The sequence below is a fragment of the Drosophila subobscura genome, chromosome O (genome assembly GCF_008121235.1).
Source record: "Drosophila subobscura isolate 14011-0131.10 chromosome O, UCBerk_Dsub_1.0, whole genome shotgun sequence".
Classification (NCBI taxonomy): Eukaryota; Metazoa; Arthropoda; class Insecta; order Diptera; family Drosophilidae; genus Drosophila; species Drosophila subobscura.
In genome coordinates this window covers 26,422,711-26,443,008 of record NC_048533.1, presented here as the reverse complement: position 1 = coordinate 26,443,008, position 20,298 = coordinate 26,422,711, and the positions used below count along the sequence as shown (strand labels likewise).

Sequence of the window (20,298 nt, the reverse complement as noted above, 5' to 3'; positions counted from 1 at the left end):
CTGGCTGTCTTTTTGCATTGATTCTATCCATTCTTCTTTTTTCATTAATGTTTTACGCGAAACTTTCGCTCGGTGAAACGCGTTAATTGAACTTTCATTGAAACGCAAGTCATTAGAAAGCAAAAGCAGAACACAACAGCACATTTGCCATGGCTTCCATAAGTAAAGGAAATTGAAACAGCAACAACAGCAACAGCAACAAATACTTGGCTAATTTAAAACTTAATGATTAGTTAGTTCGCTTTTTGTCCATCCGTCTGCTCGTGGCTTTCATTGTCAGCGAAACTGAAATTCAATTAAATGCAATTATATTATCGCCTTTTGTCCCGACTAATTGGGTTAAGTGCGCCCGTCCCCCGCCCACTGTTCGCTTATCGGAACCGGGGGCTCTCTAAAACTTCCTCTGAATGAATCAATCAGCAAAAATATCTCTAACTGCACATCTGTATGTGCATACATATCTTGTATATGTGTATGTAGACTTGCATTTTGTATACTGCATTCCGCTCTGTAATTTAATTAGAGCACAGAGGGACACAGAGGGGTTTCTGTTTTAGGGAGCGGAGTCTATTCCGTTTGTGTGAGAATTGAAAACAACGCTCCAATTCAATTGACAACATGATGGCAATTGTTTATTTTCGGCATAAACAGCACAAAAATAGGATAAAAGCTGACCCAGATGGAAGTGTATCTCATGATACCCTGTAGCAATACAATTTAGTTGGTGAATAAATGAGGAAAAATGGGTTTAATGGTAAACTCGACTTCATGAAGTTTGATGGAATATACTAATGTATGTACATACATCAAAATAAATAAATTAATTAACGCCTTGAATTTTTTTCAGAAATTTTCTTAAGTCGAATGGACTCTCTGCATATGTATGTACATATCTATAAATACATAGCAAATTGAATAAAGAGCATAAGAGAAAGACATAGGGAATAAGAAATTAAGCAAGAGAACGAGAAACCAAAAATTGTCACCCTGCAATTGCTCAAATATTTGTGTGTGCTTTTCTCCCATCTTTCTGTGTCTCGTTGCCTCTCAGTTCCTCTCTAGCTGCGTCCCCCTCCAACTTCACGCAGTGGGTGCCAGAGTCCCGCTAGGTGGCTGCCCAAAGACACCTCCGAAGGTGCGAAGAGCAAGAAACCGCAAGAGGCAACACAAAAACAAAGCCCGGTAGGGCCCCCTACTCCGAACAACGGCACGATCCGTCATGTCTGCGCTCGCACTGTGTATGTTTAATGTAGCAACAACTAAAACAACAAAAACAACTACGAATGAAAGAGGAGCAAAGTAAGAGCAAAGGCAGAAACAAATGCAAAAACAAAGACAAAACAGACAAAGGTCAATATTGGAAATTGATAAACAGCAGCAGAAGCAGAGGAAGAAACAAACAAAACAGAAAGGGAATACTCTTTTAATTTTGGTAGTCGTTGCTTTGATACTCATTTATCCAGATTAATAGTTCTTAGGGAAATAAAATTGCACAAAAGCAGCGTCAAACTCTCCTACGGCTAATTATATGACCTTAACTGTAGGGATATGTATGTATGTTAGTCTGTATGGCGATATTCATTAATTAACTGCTATGTTTTCTGATGAAAATTAGAATGCCTCTCGGCATAGGGTAGAAATCAGAAGACACGAACAAAACTGAGCTCAATTCCAGCTCCTGCTCTGGCTGTGGCGCCGACATGTTTGTCCTTCGCGGTTTCATAATTAAAAGTAAACAATTGTGTTGGTTTTTTACCTAACCTCTCTCTCTCTCTCTCTCTCTCTCTCTCTCTCTCTCGCTTTTCCCACCTCTCTATCTCATTCGGTATGTTCCATTGACCACAATAACCAAAAATTCAATTTTGAACTTAATTTGTTTTGCTTCAAATTTGAGGCGGCACCAAATACTCGATTAAAATCCCATACATCAACATCAAAAATTCAACAACGGAACGGAAATAAAAAGAGCAATGTAAATTGAAAAAGCTACCTTTAGTTTGGGTTGCAAATTAGGTCATGATACATAATTTAAAAACATACTAAAAATAATAATAATAAATACATTTTTATATTAAATATATTTTAAAAAGATCTACAAGAAAAAGCAAAAGAGGGCCCAAGTGGACCAGGCTATAGACTACTTAGTCTGGATGGACCAGACCATGCACTGTTTTAAAGCGAGACACGGGCGCAAGGTCAGATTAAAAGCAATCTTCCCAAAAATAATGGAATACATTCTATGAACTCTTGCTCTAAAAATTATATTAAACCATTATAGAAACATGCCCTAGAGGCTCCATGGATATAAATCAGAACATTATCGCACTCCACGCAGGAAGGAGTGCTCAACACTAGTTTAACTGCTCACAAATTCCTCTCTGCATGATTTTGAATGCCAAATTCAATGATTAATAAATGGAACTATGGTTTTTACATATGTATATCCCCCCACATTTATTTTCCACAAGGAGATTCATGCTCGAAATTCCCTATAGACAAACTCCCCCTTGCATAACCAACACTTCAAACAGTTGTTTAATATTTCGATGGGATTCTTCAACCAAAAACCACAACAAAGTACAAAAAATAAAATAAAATGTTCACTTAGTCATGATGCGTTGATTTGAGGCCGTGCGTAAAATTAATTTTACGGCCTGCTCCGGGCCGTAACACATGTGGAGGATTGGCTAAGAGGCCAGAGAGAGCCATTGCCATAGCCGTAGCCAAATCGAATATCGAATTGATTCAATGCTCAGCAAAAAGTTTTGCTGCTCGCCTTTCCAGTGTTGCTGCTTTTGTTGTTGCTTCTGCTGCTGCTGCTCTTCCACACTCTTCCACTCATGTGTTTTGGGTTTTGGTTTCGAACAGTGCAGTGTTCGAGTGTTTTTATTTTTCACGAGTATTTCCAACATTTATCGACATTCTGTAGGCCGCTTAAAGTGGTTGATTTTTTTATAAGCAAAGTCCGAAACGGAAGTTTGCAACCAATCGGCATTTTTAGTTGTATTTTTGCAATTGTAATTGCAATAAAATATCTATTGAAAAAAGTGCTTTTGAAAAATTAATTTTCTGTCTGCAAAACTGAAACGAACTGAACACTACGCTCTCTGTCGCGTCACGCTCGAACAAAGCCCCCAAAACACAATGCGAAATAATCAGAGTTTTCTTCTTCTCGTTGTACCATGTGGTGTATCTATAGAAATATACATATGTACATATGTATATATAGCTATAACATATGCCGTATCTGTATGTCGAGGGAGAGCATTGCGAGGCCCATTTATTGCTCCCTGGCAATGTCTCTCCATAAAATTTGATTTGCAAACTAAATTTAAATTTAAATGCACAAAATCTAATTCAATTACTTCAAAGAAATCGTATTCTTTTTTTTAAGTAAAAACAAAAATATTTTCATTCAGCATAAATTCTGCTGCAAGGGTCAAAATCCCTTACCAAGTGAGCCAGCTTTTTGAAGAGTTTTCACACATACCCGACTCATGGACTAACAAAGTGCACTTGTAGTCGAGTGCTGGCTCTGCAATGTGGCTAACCTCACCCATACGTTTGCAGCCCTTTAACAAAATGCTGGATAATGCTGTAACTTGAGTTTCATTTTGACTTTGAAATCCAATACTTGGCCGCAATTAAATTCAGCATTCACTTAAGAGCAATTAAATTGAATTGAATATTCACACAATGTGCGGCTATTCAATGATTTCTTAAATTTAAATAGCTAATTGCCTCAAAATATCAGAGTCAGTCAGACAAAGACTAATCATGGCTGAATCGAATGTTGTATTTGTCGCAGTAGGTATCTCATTTCATCGTCTCCATTTTTCCAACTATTTAACTCTTCCGCTCACTTCTTCTATTAACATCATCCACAGACAGCATCGCAAAACTCAATTAAGCCCAGTGTCTGTTCGTTTTCATTTATCCAGATCCCAGATCGGGTTGATTTTCTGTCAACATTGTAGCGCACCAGCAACGCCCCATCAAATATAAACCGAAAAAAATGCTTAAAAATAAAACTAAAACAATTCGCAGACAGAATGGAATACGATTCCATTTAGTTTCGCATTGGGGTTCAGCGAGCGGTTAAATTCATTGAATATTTTGGGGGACAGAACGCACTCAACCCAAAATAAAACATAAAGAGACTTGAATACTCTGAAAAGACTTAGCAAATTAGAAAAGAGAATATACCTAACAGGGTTAAAATACTTTGAAAAGGTAAGCAAATGTCAAAGAGTTGACCCACTGATCCGAAATCTTATTCTTTCTTATAGAATTTGCATATATTCATACCTTTTAAACTTTTTCTTTGGCCATGCTATGGACATTCCAACCGATGAACTTCATCAAACACAGCAGAGTATGTGCCACTTAACCGGCAAATTATTCATGAGGAAACTCCAGCTTCGAATTAAACTGAAAACTGCATAAAGTGCCACCTCAAGGGTAGCCCCTGTCTGCCCTTTATATTGCCACACATACACTTAAGAGGGGGTGGCACGGACAGGCAGAGGTTAAAGCTCTAGCCACGCCCCATACCTCATGCCCCAAACCATTTAAGGTTGCAGCTGCACTGATGGTTAAATGGATATTTTAAGGTTGGGCTCTGGTTCTGGTTGGTCTCTGGGCTTTGAGCTCTCCGGCTTTCGGTTGTGGGGGATGCGGTCGACGGTCTGTTGCCTTTTTAAGTACATTCCCAAAAAAAAACAAAAATCAAGTAATAATACAGAGAGAGAGCACGAGAGAGAACTGTAAGAGCAACTCAAGCATGGACAAAGCCAATGGCTGTTGCAATACCTGGTCTAAAGAGCAGTGCAGGCAGCACGGAGGGCGGGAGGGATCAACAGAGCGGGAGAATGCGAGAGCGGGAGTGAGAGCCACATTTCAGTTGGCTTATTTTTTGTTGTTGTTCGTTCTATAAGATTTAATTACAAACTGCCCCTCGGTTACACTTTTTCTTTCCCCACTTTTCACCTGCCGCCGAGAGGCACAAATAAAAGAATCTCCTCGCACAGTTACGCTTTGTGTATTTGCAACCTTTTGACTGTTGCCTAAATGCTACCGACTGACTGACTGACTGACTGACTGCCTGCCCCGTTTGTTGGCCCCCATTTTGAGGCATTGTTCTGTTTCCCCCCCGTTCTGGCCCTCTTCTAAAAGGTTTGACACACTTTTCCTGGGGTCTCCGCAGAGATTTTGCTACCATTTCGCTGTGCTTTGCTTTGCTTTGCTCTTTAAATGCTATTTAAGTTATGTTTTTATTTCATCTTCAGAGATGGCTTCATTCACCTGAGATCTGAGAAAGCTGCCACAACGGGGAAAAATGAAAGCTGTGCCGAAAATTTTCAGAGTCATGTTCTGGAAAGCGTAACAAAAGACGCCGCCGTCGCCGCCACGTTCACGGGGAGCATTGGCCATAACAGAAAATGCTATCATCATGACTGTGGCTGTGTCTGTAGAACCAAATTATATCCGACAGCCACATGAAACAAGAACAGACAACGCACACACATGCACATGTGAAGGCACATTTTAATAATGCGTATCGTTTACACTAAACAAAGTAAGTGGCATAAGTTTTATAACTCATTAACCTTTACAGCAAGCAGACCGAAGACCACGGACTGCGGAAGACCCACAAACTTTCCTCCGACAGACTGAGTCTCTGTGTGTGTGTGTGTCGTCCGTCTGTCTGTCGTTCTGTGTCACTGGCTCTCACCCAAGAACAACAATGGCAGGCAGCCACATCTCCAGCAGCCAGCCAAGAGTCTTTGCCAAGAGAATCTATAAGATACTCATACGTTTCAAGCTTCATTTAATGCGCTTCATTAGCTTAAGCTGCCAAGCCCCACACTCAGGCAAGCCCAACACAGGCAAAGACACAAATCGACAGACACATCGAAATCGGACAATGATTTTCACTTTTCCTCAGGCGCAAGCCTATTAAAATTATATTTATGATTTATCATGCACTCCCAATAAGGCGAGCAGCTGACAGTAATAGCAACAGAACCAACAACAACAACAACAGCAATAATAATAATAACAATAACAATTTTTGTATAGAAAGTTAATGAAAGAATTGGATGATACTTTGTAACGAATCGTTGAATGCAGTTCAGTTCAGGAAATTCGTTAGGGAAACCAGAACACTGACCGATTAGAAAATATCGAATGATATGACAATTTATAGAGAACTTATGAAGGTCCAATTAGGCGACAGTCAAGTAGAGCACACGGAAAAAATAAGCATAGAAACTACAGTTCAGATGCCGTCGATTTCTAACCATCTGAGTTATTCCAAAATTGTATTTCAAATGGCTGCAGTTTTCATTTCCCATAAAAAGTATACTCTCTAGATATATTCAAATGATTCTAAGCATTGTATAATGTTTCCCCCTTGTTATTCCACACTCGCAGTGCATTTCATAACCGACGCGTCGGCAATCAAAGCCACACATAAATCTATGATGACAGTACTGTGGGACTACTACCACGATGGCAACCAGTAACTGCAGCCATCGACAACAGTCTAGGCATACAAAATAGGTGGCATCTCTTACAAAACGCTCAAAGGCGCTCGTGCGGCATGTGCTGGCGGCTTCCTGCTTGTCAAGAACGAACCCCACACGCATCATGCTCTGAATACTAATCCGAAAGATACATAGAGAAATATTTGAAATATTTAACACTGTTTTGGGGGGAGCAAGAGCAGCAGAAGAACTAGCCACTTCTACTAGGGTGTGCTCTAAGCTCAATCAAATGGACCTGCGACAAGTTAAACTGGTTTCTGTTTCTGTATTTCTCGCATAATTATGCCTGGCCAAAACGAACAAGCTAATTATTGAAAAGATACTCCTCTCCTCCAAACCAAGTCAATGGTTGCCGCGGGGCGATGGGTGAGATGGATCGTATGAGAAATACATACATATATACAACTGCCAAACCAAACAAGTTCGTGAATCACTGCGATGGGGTGGCAAAAACTTCAGACTGAGGTCTGTCTCTGATATTTTATGAGGCAGCCCGCAATTGCAGTTTAAATGCACGAAAATTTCATTGACACACATATTTTTATTTCAACTTTTTTTTATTTATTTTTACTTGAACTCTACACTCCGCTACGTGCCTCCATAAAAAATACAGCAAACCGAACCTACTTAAACAATGAAGAAAACGGGTTTGCTTCTGCCCAAGCTTCGGGGAAGTCCTCCTGTTTTAGTAGCAAATCATAAATTAGTGAATTATAGAAAATATGGTTTGTAAGGTTAATGAAGTTGATCTCCATTATGATCATTTAGGTGTAGGAACACACTTAACAGAACAAGTTTTGAATTACTTTTAGTGTGTTTACCAAAGCAGATTGTCTCCTCGAAGTTTTGGTATCTCACTCTGAATAAACTTTATATTTTCCATTGCATCCGAAACGTATTTTTGTCACAGCTCTTTGCCACTGCTCTGTGGTCAGCGCCTCATTCGGAATTCAATACAAATCCGCGATCGCACGTTCCTCTGCGGTTTACATTTTATTTGCATTGTTTCTTGTTTGTTTATTTCGCTCTTTTTTGGTGTTTGAATAATCTTTTTGGGGTCTCTCATTTTTTATGTCGCGACGTTTATTTTGTATCGAATTTTGCGCTGACTTTTTGAAAACATTGGCAAAATTTAATTTCCTGCTGCCTGCGTAAACAGATTTTTTTAAGCAGCAATCGTTTTTATTTGTTGCTGCTGCTGCTGCTGCAATTTGTTATTAAAACGAAAGCTGCATTTATTTTGGAAAAAAGTTAAAGTTTAACTATAAACGAAAACGAAACGAACTTTGCATAAAACGTGACACTTGTGAAACTCACAATTTCATTTCGTTTTTGCTTTTAAAGTTATTTTCAGTTAGTCTTTCAGTTGCTCCGAATGTTTGGCGGTGATTTGTGTTTTATTTTATTTTTGTTTATATGTAGAAACTATATACAATGAGCACGAGCATTGTGGCTGGTGATTGGTGTTTGTTTGTGCCGTGCCGTGCACGTTTTGGACCCACGCGATGTATTTCCCATACAATATACATGGATACTTATGGGGGTACAATCGGGGTTGGGGTGTACGAAACAATAAGGGTCTGTCGGCTGTGGCGTTGTAGATAAATCCAAAAATTGAATAGAGATACCGAAACGTGACATCTGTGAGAGTTTTGTAATGTATTTGCATGGATTCTCGTATTTCCATGGTCAATTTATTCGATAATTCATTTACGTGGCTGATTAGCGGCTTTTATCGTCGATTTTTTCAGTTTTTTCCTTCTATAAAATCCCTAAGGGCTTGTGGCAAATGTCAAATATATTGAACAAATATATTGAACTCCATTTGAAGAGAATAAATTACAGATTCTTATTATATTTTCCTTCCAAGATACATACATATGTAAAGCTGCTACCCTGAGAGTTTTCCAAAATATAATTTAATTTACAAAGCAAGCTTTCGAAATCATTGTTTTGCTTCTTTAAGCTTTATAAATAAATATTTCAAATTTCTATGCAAACATTTCTTATCTACAATCTCGCTGTGTTGTTATCACTTCAAGTATTGGCTGAAAATGCCCCATCAAATGAACTCTGTGGTCAGATGTTTTTGTCATGACCAGACCTTAGATTGTGCAACGCATATTTATTTAGAATCCAACAGGTGAGCTTTTCCAAGGATTCAAGTTTCTAAGCAAGTGTAAAGCTCATTTAGCGCCATCTGCTCAAAGCTTGTGCAACCCAATGCAAATCGAAAAATAAAAACAAAACTTTCTTCTTTTCTTTATGGATACTTCAGTTGAGCTGTGCTGCCATAAAAAACCCATTAAAATATATATGCAAAAAATAAATAAAATAAACAATTATTCATTTTTCATGACAAAAAGTGATTATTAAATGTAATCTGAGGAGGGCCCCTGCCTCTTGAAAAGCAAAACGAAAAAAACGAACAATTTGTTTAATGATTTAAGCAATTTTTATGGCCACGCATACGGGCTAATGTTTTTTTAGTTTATTTACTGCTTGTTGTATAATAAATGCCATTTCTTTTTTATGTAATGAAAAACTGTTGAAACTAATAAGTTTGTCAAACAGAATGAATCCGGAAAAAAAGTAGGAAATACTCGTAAATTCTCGTACGGGCACTCGCAGATGAATGCTTAAAAATGGCCATAAACCGGTTGGTGGGTGGGTCAAAGCTAACAGTGAAATGGCCATCAAGCGACGCTTGAAGTCCACATTTGATGTTCAATAAATATTTAATAATTCGCGTGCTGCATGGCCCATTATGATAGAGTATCAGTGGGCGTGTGTATGTGTGTGTTTTGAGTGCGTGTATCGGATACTTTTGCCGGCATTTAAATATTATATAGCGTGCCGTTAACAACGCATCGAGGAGTAGAGAGAAGAGAGAGCTTCCCGCTCCCGGCTTTTTCTACAATTATTCCATACATCAAAAACTGCTGGCCAACAACTCATCAAAATTGAATACAATTAATTGGCTGACAAATAGCATTAAATGTGATTGATCCAAAATTTTTGATATAACATGACAGATCCCCCGCAAAACGATGAGATATGATGAAGGCATTGCGTGATCCAATATTATTTATTGGGCTTAGAAACGAACAGATAATTGAATTACAGCAATAAAAAAGCCATCACATGCTTTGATATCAGCTTGTCAGATATAATTTTATACAATTTTTCCGGAAATACTCGTATCAGAGTGACAGTGGTCTGAGAATGGAACTGGAACTGAAAACTAGATCAAAATGAATCGGTTAAAGGTAATTTTTATGGTGTAATTTGCTGAGAACTGTACTCATATTGTCATGCAAGCATTTACGTTGAAACTTTTAAAAGAAAGTGGTTACAAAAATGTGAATGCCATAGACTCATATTCAGTTTCCCTTGATTTTTGAAAATCTTCAAACAATAAAGAAATCCACAATTTAAAAATATTTATTCGATATTTATTCCAATAGGTAACCAGTATTTAATTTCAAAAATGTATTTTCCAACTTTCTACAATGGTTACACGCTTAAAACCTTTTAGTTTTGGGCAATTATTATCGTATTAGCGGTATCATATTCCCCCAATCATTCCACTCCTTTCCATTCATCGCAGCACTAAAGTACGAGTATATTATAGCCGAATCAAAGGGCGTAACAGAATCCACATTTCCCACACGAGCACGGCCCCTCGCCTCGTGCGCTTTTATTTATAAAGTTTCATTTTTTCGGATGTCGTATTAAAAAACCATTAGGGAAACGACAGAAACTCGATGAGTGGAATTGAAATTGAAATCCGCAACAATGCCCCAGACAAACGACAAAGAAATATACACACATATGTATATGTACATATGTAGTTTATGTACTCGTATTCGTATGATATTTATGGGCAAATTGTCTTTGGGGGTAATCGGGGGGTACGTACTTTGTGTTCGGTTCGTGTGTGCTTTTGGGGGCTGCCCCGACGCCGCCGGCGGCACTACTACGGGTAGACATTGGCGGGCGTGAAGTTGTGCATGGAATGGTACACTCGGATAAACAAAAGCGATCTGAAAAGTGCTCATTAATGTTTCAGCCATTGAGAGACCACAAAATTGTACTGAAAATGGCATAGGTCAGTTTTTACACTAATTGAAATAGAATGTTATTATGTATGCCTGCTGGTGGGTCGTTCGCTGTGGTTTCTACGGGTGGGTGCCACTACTGTTCCATGTTTGTGCATATATACAATTCCGGTTGTGAATGGCTGTGCTCCTCCTCTTGAGCGGAGCCATCGTTTAGAAAGCATCTCCCAGCTTCAGCTTCAACTTCAACTTCCTTTCACTTTAGAATGCGATTCAGCGACTTGGCTCAGAGCGAAAGTAAAGTAAAGGAAAAGAAGTCGACTCCGTATTCAACACATAGGAAAACCCACAAAATTACATGCTTGGAAACCGCTTTAATGACAGCAATTTTTTGGGTTCTGTGTTTTTGTATTTCTCAATCTAAGAGTTTAGTCAGAAGAATCACGAAATCGTTTTATGGCTGGATTTTTTTTAAACATTGGAATAATTTGCATAAATTCTTAGCTGTAAAAAATAGCAGAAACTTTCTAAAGAATCAGAGAAGCAACCGCCAATCAAAAATGACATCAACAAGTGGTCAAAGTATGCAGCTTTAAGAAGCAGATCCGAAGAGCTTTAGGATGTGTTAGGAGCGCTTTTATTTGGTAGCTTTTTTGGAATTTTATGGCGCCTGTGGGAATTTAAATGAAAGTCGGTGTACAGCTGGATGACAGCTGAGCCGGAAAACTATCACGTGGTAGAGCTTTCAGAGAAACAGAGAGAAAAACAGAGAGGTGCAAGTGTGGGAGAGTTTGCAGTGAAGAGAAAAAGTAATAGAGAGAGAGAGAGAGAGAGAGACATCGAAAGCCTGCGCATGTCCTTCAACTGTCAAAACAAGCAATAGCTCTGATTATATATCCGAATGGTTTTGGGGGTTTGTTATTGAAGCACAACATTTCCTTTCGTTCCTAGATTTGGCCTGATTTGATGATTGAACTTCCTATCTGATGCACTCTGGGGGGGACATCCACTTTGATTGACATGATGGAGTGGCAAATGCAGGCTCTTGAGAGACTAAGAGCGCGCCTGATGAGTGCACACACAAGTATCTCATGGATGTGACGTTCGTTGGCAAGCATTCCCCCTGTCTGGGTGGCAAACTAATGAGGCGCCAGGAAACCAAGACAACAACAACGCACAAAAACACACAAACAGCACCAAACAACTTGAGCATGCAATGCAACAGACGGATAGGGAAATGGCATCTCCCCCCCACCCCCTCCACCCCCTCCACCCCCTCCACCACTCCATTTGATAGTACAGTGAATGCTTCCAGTCCGAAAAGGTATGCATCAAAGGGGAATAATAGATTGGGCTTTCAATCTTTGATTTATAGAACTATACCTGTTTTCTTTACATGGAAAGTCTCCAATGAAATTGATAAGCAAACCAAAACTACAGATCTAATTAGTGTATTTTTCTGTGTCTTTTCTAATTACACAAAACATAACTAATTATTTTATATTTTTGGAAAGAAAATTCGATTGAAGTGCCAACAGTTAATGTCCCTTAAACATATCAACCATGGAAAATGTGATCCGGGCATATTAAATATTAACTTGAATATTTAATTATTACTTTCAGAGCCTCTTAAAATGTGGTTAACGTTACTTGGCACAGCAAACTCTTAGTAATGTATTACATAATATATATTCAAACTATCTCTAAAGTCCCTAACGAGGTGTGATCATAGGGGTTAAGGGCTAAAAATATAAAATTAGCTAAATTACTTACACACCCAACTCATATGCACTCAAAATATCACACTTCTCTCACGAAGTTTCACATTGTTTAGAATGCATTAATGTTCCCCTCAAAGGTGTGCGCACTGTGTGGCTAAAAATGCAGAAACCCAACTCAAATCAAAGACAGCCGAAGGCAGACCCTGTCATTAGGATGTTTTGATAATTGGTTACAAATATTGAAGACATAATAATGGCCACAGTTCCTAGCTAGTTCCTTTTGCTAATGCAACCACCAACACCCATGTCGCGGCAAAGCTGAGTTCACTGTGGAAAAAGGCGCGCCAAGGTTAAGCGTTTGCCGAATGACGGAAGGTGGGGCTGCCGCTGCCAGCAGGAGACAGGGGAGTGTGTTGCGATGTGGGAGCAGCTTGTGCAATCAGCTGTTGCTAATGAAAAACGTCGGCAAGTTCAGGGGGCAGGAGTAAGGCAAAAGTCAAAGCTTATTGATTTTCTACGTGCTGCGTGAGCAGTTGGGGCCGGCCCTTGGACCCTTGATTCCATGGTCCCGGGGTTACGGATATGGATGTTTACTTCTCGTATTTCTGGGAAGCAACCTGAGATGGAGCTTCCCGATAATGGACAATTGAGCCATAAAAGCGCTTAATTATTTAGTGGAATTAAATGGGGAAAACAACTTACCCACTCTCCTTTCCTGTCGCTGTACGAACGATTTTATGTATATTTTTGTATAATTTCAGTTTTTTATTTCAGTTATACATTTTTTATATTCCTTAATTGTTTAATTATGTTTCTTTTGTTGTGTTTGGGGGGATTTTCTTTCTGATTTATTTCCGCTTGAAATTAAACGCAATTATAATTAGATATAAGTATGATATAAACGTTGGGTATTTTGTTGATGGCAATTATTTTATAGTAAATGCACTCGCGTTTATTTAAAGCCTCGTTTTTGCATGATAATTACAGCGGCTTTGCATATTTGATAAAGTCACTCGACACTGGCGATTTTCCCAGTGCGAAATGGGATCTGTTGGGAGGTGGGGTGTCGGATGGAAGTGGGACTTGGACTGCGACTGCGACAGCCACAGCGACTACGACTGGAAGGAAGGCATATGAAACGTCGCAAAAAAAAACCGATTTGATGATAGCTAAAGGTCGCCGGCAAAGCGCTGATAAACCGAAAAACCTGACGCCCAAACAAAGTAAAGGGAGATAGAGACAGACAGAAAGAGAGAGAGAGAGAGAAAGAAAGAGAAAATGAGTGCGTGTGAAAGAAAGCGTGATAGAGTGAGAGGTATTAGATGGCTTATCAATGTGGTTCTTATCAGAGCAGCCGCTGTTTCTGCTGCTGATTCCTACCCACGATAGCGACGGCGATAGAGATGTACACCCCGATATACAAATTGAACAAGAGTGCAATCAAACGGCAAACGAACTGTTGTTTATATCTGTTTTGAGCTTGTTCGACATGTATCTCTGTATCTCATGTTTGGCGCGCTGTACAACTAGCATGGAGAGTAGTTGGGGAGGCGTTTCAGTTCTATGATAAGCAGCCACCTGACTGTGAGATCTGCACGGAGAGCGAAAGCCAGCGAATAATTTATTTTAAGTAAACTTTTGATAGTTTTGTTGTTATTTTGACAACCAAACAAACACCATGAACTTGAGGCACACACACTCACACACACACACTCGTAGTACCGCACAGACACCAGATTTCTATATATAAATAAAGCTTCTTGATGTTGCACCACCGTCGTCTTTGGGATTTCCTTTTTCTTTTCTATTTATGCACTACACAACGACGGAGATTATTTCAGTGATTATAGTGGCTTTTATTGGAATTATTTCTATTTGCAAATCAAATAAAAAGGCAGAAACTATAACGATTTATTCTGCCCAGTCGTGATGTCAAAAGACACAGAGAGAGCGAGGAAGAAGCGCGCGTGGGAGCTTCACAGTGCAGAGGAGAGAGTGTGAGCGCGCGCACGAGAGCAGCAGGCAGAAGGCAGCAGCTAGCGAGGTAAAAGCAGCCAAGCAGCAAACAAACCCACCAAAAAGCAAACGACAACCGTTCGCGTCCGCGTCAGTCTAAAGCTCCAACGAGACAGCGCCAACGTTCCGATAACAACTGACGGGAGGCCCCAGCAGCGGAGCGCCAACAGCACCAGCGGACCTCTGCCAGAGCGCAACAACACACAGAGCAGAGTGGCAGCGGCGGCAGAGGCAGCAACAACAAACGCAAACGCTCACACACATACAGTTAACCCGTAAAATTTTTCAGTAGTTGTTGCTTTACGACTTTTATACGTGATGGCACATTGCACAGTACAGTATCTTATTGTTGTTGTTGTTGTTGCTATTGTGTCAATCAATTGACAAGCTCTGGGGCTGACCAGGCCTAAGCTCTGCACTCATTTAACTGTACATCCCATGCTCTCTCTCTCTCTCTCTTTCTTGCGCTCCGCTTTTACACTCTCACGCTCGCCGCTCTCACTGGCTCACTGCTAGAGGCTCTCACTAAGCTAAAACAGCTGATTACGTTATAAAATGTAAACAGACCCAAGAGAGCCATCAATTGCCTATAAAAAGCTTGCTCTCACTTTTAGCTTTTGCTTTTGCTTGTTCTCTCTGCGGTGATGGATAGGGGGGGTGGTGGTGGTGGTGGTTAGTGGGTGCCGCCGCCGTATTAATGAGCTAACATTAAAACGCTTTCAAATCGAAACGAAAATACTTACAAGCAGTATAGTAATTGCATTCGTCTTAGAAATAGAAACAAAGCCAAGGTAGACGGAAACGAGTTTCGAATGCGGCAGAGACACCAACGCCGACATCGACCCTGTTGCACCCACAAGAGACACAGAGCTATAGAGAGAGCGAGATCAGGCGGCCCAGGGTACGGCAAAGAGTCGGTACCCAAAATTGCAGTCCATTTTGAATGCCACAATTGGTATACCCTAAGGGATGGCAGTGTTATATTAATTCAATATGCAAGATAGTCTTAATCCATTCAATACTTTTTCGGATTTCCATGATATGATCAACATTTCTTCTATACAAGGTATAAGCCAAACAATATTAATAAGAGTATCTATCCTCTGATGTATTCCATGGTCCATAATCCTATTCAGAGTATCTATACCACCGATACCAAAAAATCCATCTATCTATTCTATACCCATTTTCAATCTTCCCATTTTCCACCTTGAATCGTATCCTGTAAACCTCAGCTTGTCTTTCCTAATTCACAGATCAACCTCCGTGAGGGTATATTTCGTCTCGTCTAATTGAGTCTTCTGTCAGTGGATTCCTCCTACTCCCTCAACTTGGCAGACAAATTGTAATTTTCTCTAGCGTTAATGGCACGCTGGGCCCGACAAAAAAAAGTACTAGGATATATAAATGAATCTATGGGCGACACACAAACCGCAAAAGGCAACAGAAATAGATGGCAAAGAATTTCTAGTTGACTGAACACTGAATGTGGCGTTAGAGCCATCAGTCTGACAGGCAACGACCGACGCAACGAACGACCGACGACCTAGACCCAGATCGAAAGCCAAAGCTATGGTTAACGGAAGCTGAGATGAGCAGCGAACACCGAACACCTCGGAGTTGGAGGCGTCATAAATCTTGCGCAATGCCCCATTGGCAGCACAAGAGTCTGTGGGCTGTGGGCTGTGAACACCTCTGATCCCTGACAGAGAATGCCTCCGGAGTCTGTCGCTCCGTGTCAGGCCGGGCCGGGCCGGGCCGAGACAATGGCCATTTGCATGGGTCGCATAATTATGGACCCCCGGGGCCATGGTGCACACTCATTCTAATGGCAATTTGTTGGCCACTGTGCTAATGTGATTAGAGGTTGACGTGTTGAAGTGCTGATGCGCTGATTGCTGACGCTGTCTGGTTCTTGGCCACTTGTTGCCCAACGGCCCAAACAAGGGGGCCAAAAGGAAGTTTTGCGAGTCGTAAATTACTCGCTTACTGTTTCCGCTTTGCACCTTTATGGTGCTATCATCAGTGGCATCTGACATCCATCTCAGATCCAAGATCTCTGAGAACGAATGGAACACAGAACTTGGTGGAGTTTTCTATTTGTTATTTGCTTTTCCACTTTGTGCCTGTGTACCTGTGTATGTTTCTGGTGGTCCGCTTTGGGCGCATTGCTCGTATTCAATCCAATTAAAAGCCCAGCCAGCTGTCGGCGGTGCTGGGTTTGCCCTACATGGATCGACGGTCTGCTGTGCCCCCAATTTGAGTCAAGTGTTATTTCTGGTGCTTTGTGTGCATGCCACAATTATATGACAATTATAAATAAACATCACCGCAGTTAGTATCTTTCCGCTCACTAAATCGCTTTATCTAGGGAGGTACGTAAGTCCACCTAGTTTGGGAGGTGTCGTCGTAGCCCTGCCTCCGGATACGTGTACCACTATCTTTTTTATTCTATCTGGACAGCGGCTAAGATTTACGAGGAAAAAGCCCCGAACAGAATACAGCCACAGGCGTCAGCCGCACACTTTGGTGGCCATTGAGTCATTTGGTGAGGTTATTGGCATCGGAACTGCCTGTTTCCAGTGAGATCATTTGCTACGCTTTCATTTGCACTGCCTCACCTTTTGCACGGCAATCGCAATCAATTTATGGGTTAGGGCAGGTGCAGGTATAGATTCATTCATCCGCATTGATTTCCCTTTAGTTGGCTCTTTTTTCCCATTTATCTTTTCAGGTTATTGGCATCGGAACTAACTGTTTTTAAAGCAATCACTCGCTGTGCCTTTCCAGCTTACCTTTCTGCCCGGCTATTGCACTCAATTACCAGGTGCCATAAAGCATTCTTTTCGCCTCGTATGTGGAAATCCACACACACAAACACACACACGCTGAGAACCCGTTTTTACCTCCCAGTGTGCTGGCCCTCGGACTCATCTGTCGACACTTGGTCTAGATAAACGCGAAAAAGTGTAAAAGATACAAAATAATACTTCCTCTATCCTTCTCTTTCTGACATCATCCTCCAACATAGATACAGATACATTTGGTAAACTGGAGCAGTGTACAAGATTTTTTGTGAAATTCTTTACGAACCTTTCAATCGGACAACCATCTGGAATGTCAAAGTTGACAACTCTGACTCTGTCTTTAGTTGGAAAAACTATGAGATTTATGTATTTGCCTGCAACTGCATGGGAAAATGCATTTTCGGCACTCGCGACTGTGGCGTCATTTATCTGTGTGTGCCTCATGCTTGGTTGCATGTGCGGCAAAGCTCTTTGTAGACGATACTCTTAAGAATCGTGGGGCATGTGGATCCACAGTAGATCCCAGTAGAAGAGTAGGGTATAAAAGGTGACTAATTGGTCAAGTAGATAGATCTGCAAGTGCAAGTAAATTAAGTTAAGTAAGTTTGAGTCCAATTACATAAATCATTTATGTGTACCCAAGCGGCACAGCAAATGGAACAGCCAGAAAGAACCCTAAACAATTGTATAACCGAGCTTGAACCGAGTTTGTACAACCACTAATCTCATGGAAACTATCTCAAAATGTATCTCATTACAAACAGAGCATCTGGCATTCGATTTCGCCATGCCCCTCTGCTTTTTATAATACTTTTGCACGCGAGCCAGAGACAGGCCAAACCCAAGGAGGAGCAACAGCACAGCAGAGTAGAGCAGAGCAGAGCAGAGAGCAGTAAAGCAAACCAGACGCTGATGGATATCATCATGTAATACCCGAGAAATGTGTAACGATGAGGCAATCGCAGCTGGGCCGTTGTCGGATTGTACTACTACAGCGAGTAATAGTAGTGTGTGGCAGGGAGTCTTTTGTGGCAGGGAGAATCGTAGTCGTAAAAATTGACAATGCTAATGGGGCAGCGGAAATCAGGCATTTCCACTCATAATTTGCATAAGAAATCAGCTTAGACTCGGCATGGGTGCGTGACGTTGGCGGAGGGGGGGGCATCCCAATTATATGTCCAGACACGTTCCCCAGACGTGGACAGAACGCACCCAGTGGAGCTTAGGCTGTGATGCCTTGACCGCTTGCAGCGCATAACGGATATCAATTTGTACAACTTTGGAAATTCTCGATTCAGACAGAAAGCCATCTCAACCAGAGAGAAAGACAGCGATGGAGACTCTCGGAGAAAGGCAAAGAGAAAAGTAAAAGAGTCGCAAATGATATGCAACGAAACGAAAAGAAATTTCTTCCTGCCCCAAAACTGGCCGAAACTGCAAACTGGTCCACCGTGACCCACTAAGGCATCTCTTTCGGAAAGCTGAAAGGCACTCAAAGCAAGCATTAACACTGCCGCATGCAACGATGGTGGAAAGGGACCCCCTCTCTCTCTCTCTCTCCCAGAATGAATCACATTGAATTTTTCAACACCCCCCAGAGTGGTTCTTTAAGTACAAACTTTGGCAACTTTAATTTAAGACAAAGTCCGCATACTTATTTTTAATGGCATGCGTAACCGCTTCTTTAGCCAGTTTGGCTGAAAAAATAGATGCAGCTTTTATTTAATTACTAATTAAGAATAGAATCTGAGGATAAACCTCTCACCGCAAAGTAAACAATTCCGAAACAAAGGCTAAAAGATGATATAAGCAGCCATGACAGGAATTCTTTCTCAAGCTAGAAGTGCATCGAAAAATCTTGTTTCCTTAACAAGTTGCCTCAAAAGTTTCACCTCGCACAAGGGTTAACAGCGGCTCTGGCTGAATGCGTTTTCGGCAACTAAACAAGATCAACCGCAAAATGCAGCAGTGAGGCACAACACAAGCAACGTGGCTTCCTTGGCTTGCGGTTGAACATTTCCAGCTCGAAATGTTGCAACAAGAACAGGCGAAGGCAGAAAAACTGCAACCAAAAAAGACCCCTAAGAAATATAACAGCAAAGTTGGACTCTATCGAGTCGAAGCTTGACACACTCTTGGCTAAAGTCTGGCTGCAACAAATTAAAAAAAAAACAGAAGATTATAAGCAGTTATATTTCACGATATTTTCTTTGATCATGACTCAACTTCTGAACGAACTAATGATACCCTCCAGCAGTGGTCACTCTTCAGTTTTGCGGCCAGCAAAGCGACACAAAGCTGGACAACTTTAGTAAATGCAAATTAGAAGAATAAACGACTACAGAAATTGGAACAGAGACTCCGGCTCCAACTGCAACTATTCCGACTCCAATTCCAATTCCGATGCAGATTTAGAAACCAGAGATAAACGTTATTCGTGCGATGGGCCCGGAGGCTGTTGGTGCACTGAGTAACACCATAGTGTGATCTATGTGATGCCCGACCCAACTGGTCAGCGGAAAGGCAATTTGGGTTAACTGCAGCTGCAACACGTTCGAATTTGGTAGCTTCTAGTGCCAGTTGCAGTTGCTAGCTGGGCAGACGATGCCAATTATTGTGCGGAAATCTACGAGGCGCTTCATGAAATACTGTCACTTTTTTTCATCTCTCTTTCTCTAACGATTGGTGCATCCATCCAGGATGGATGGGGACTGCTGGCCACCTGCTGTGGTTATGGACAGCCGCGCAATTATAAATACTGTCGACAGAGGGGGGTGCCGTGTGCCGCTGCTGCTGCTTTGGGGGCATTCTTGCGTGCAAACCTTGACCATGAAACACGCTCTATGATGACGTGCCCATAAACGCTGCTGGCAACAATCCCAAGCATTTCCCTGCCAATTAACAGGCATAGAAAATTAGTTAGAAATTGAAATTGCTCAACTACAATATGCCATATAGTCCCGCACAGTCGTAACCTGCCAGCGTCCAGGCCAACTCCAGACCATGTCCAGACCAGATCCAGCTCCAGGTCCCACTCCAGACCGATGGTCAATGGCATTCACTCACTCGCTGCTGTTGAGCAAACCTCCAAGCGTGTGCGACAGTTACATCTATATATGTGGCCAACAGGTTTTCCATACTGAAA

At 41.1% G+C, this 20,298-nt stretch overlaps 1 protein-coding gene across 1 annotated transcript in view; it reads right to left on the bottom strand.

Annotated features, from left to right (window-relative positions):
* LOC117899064 (extracellular serine/threonine protein CG31145) overlaps window positions 1–14,504 on the bottom strand; it is a 68,290-nt gene extending 53,786 nt beyond the window's left edge. Inside the window, exons 1-2 of the mRNA XM_034808830.1 lie at window positions 14,406–14,504; window positions 13,033–13,187 (exon numbers count right to left, since the gene is read on the bottom strand). The gene's annotated coding sequence lies outside the window, so the exon portion shown is untranslated. The remainder of the gene's footprint in view (window positions 1–13,032; window positions 13,188–14,405) is intronic.
* Window positions 14,505–20,298: the final 5,794 nt, after the last annotated feature.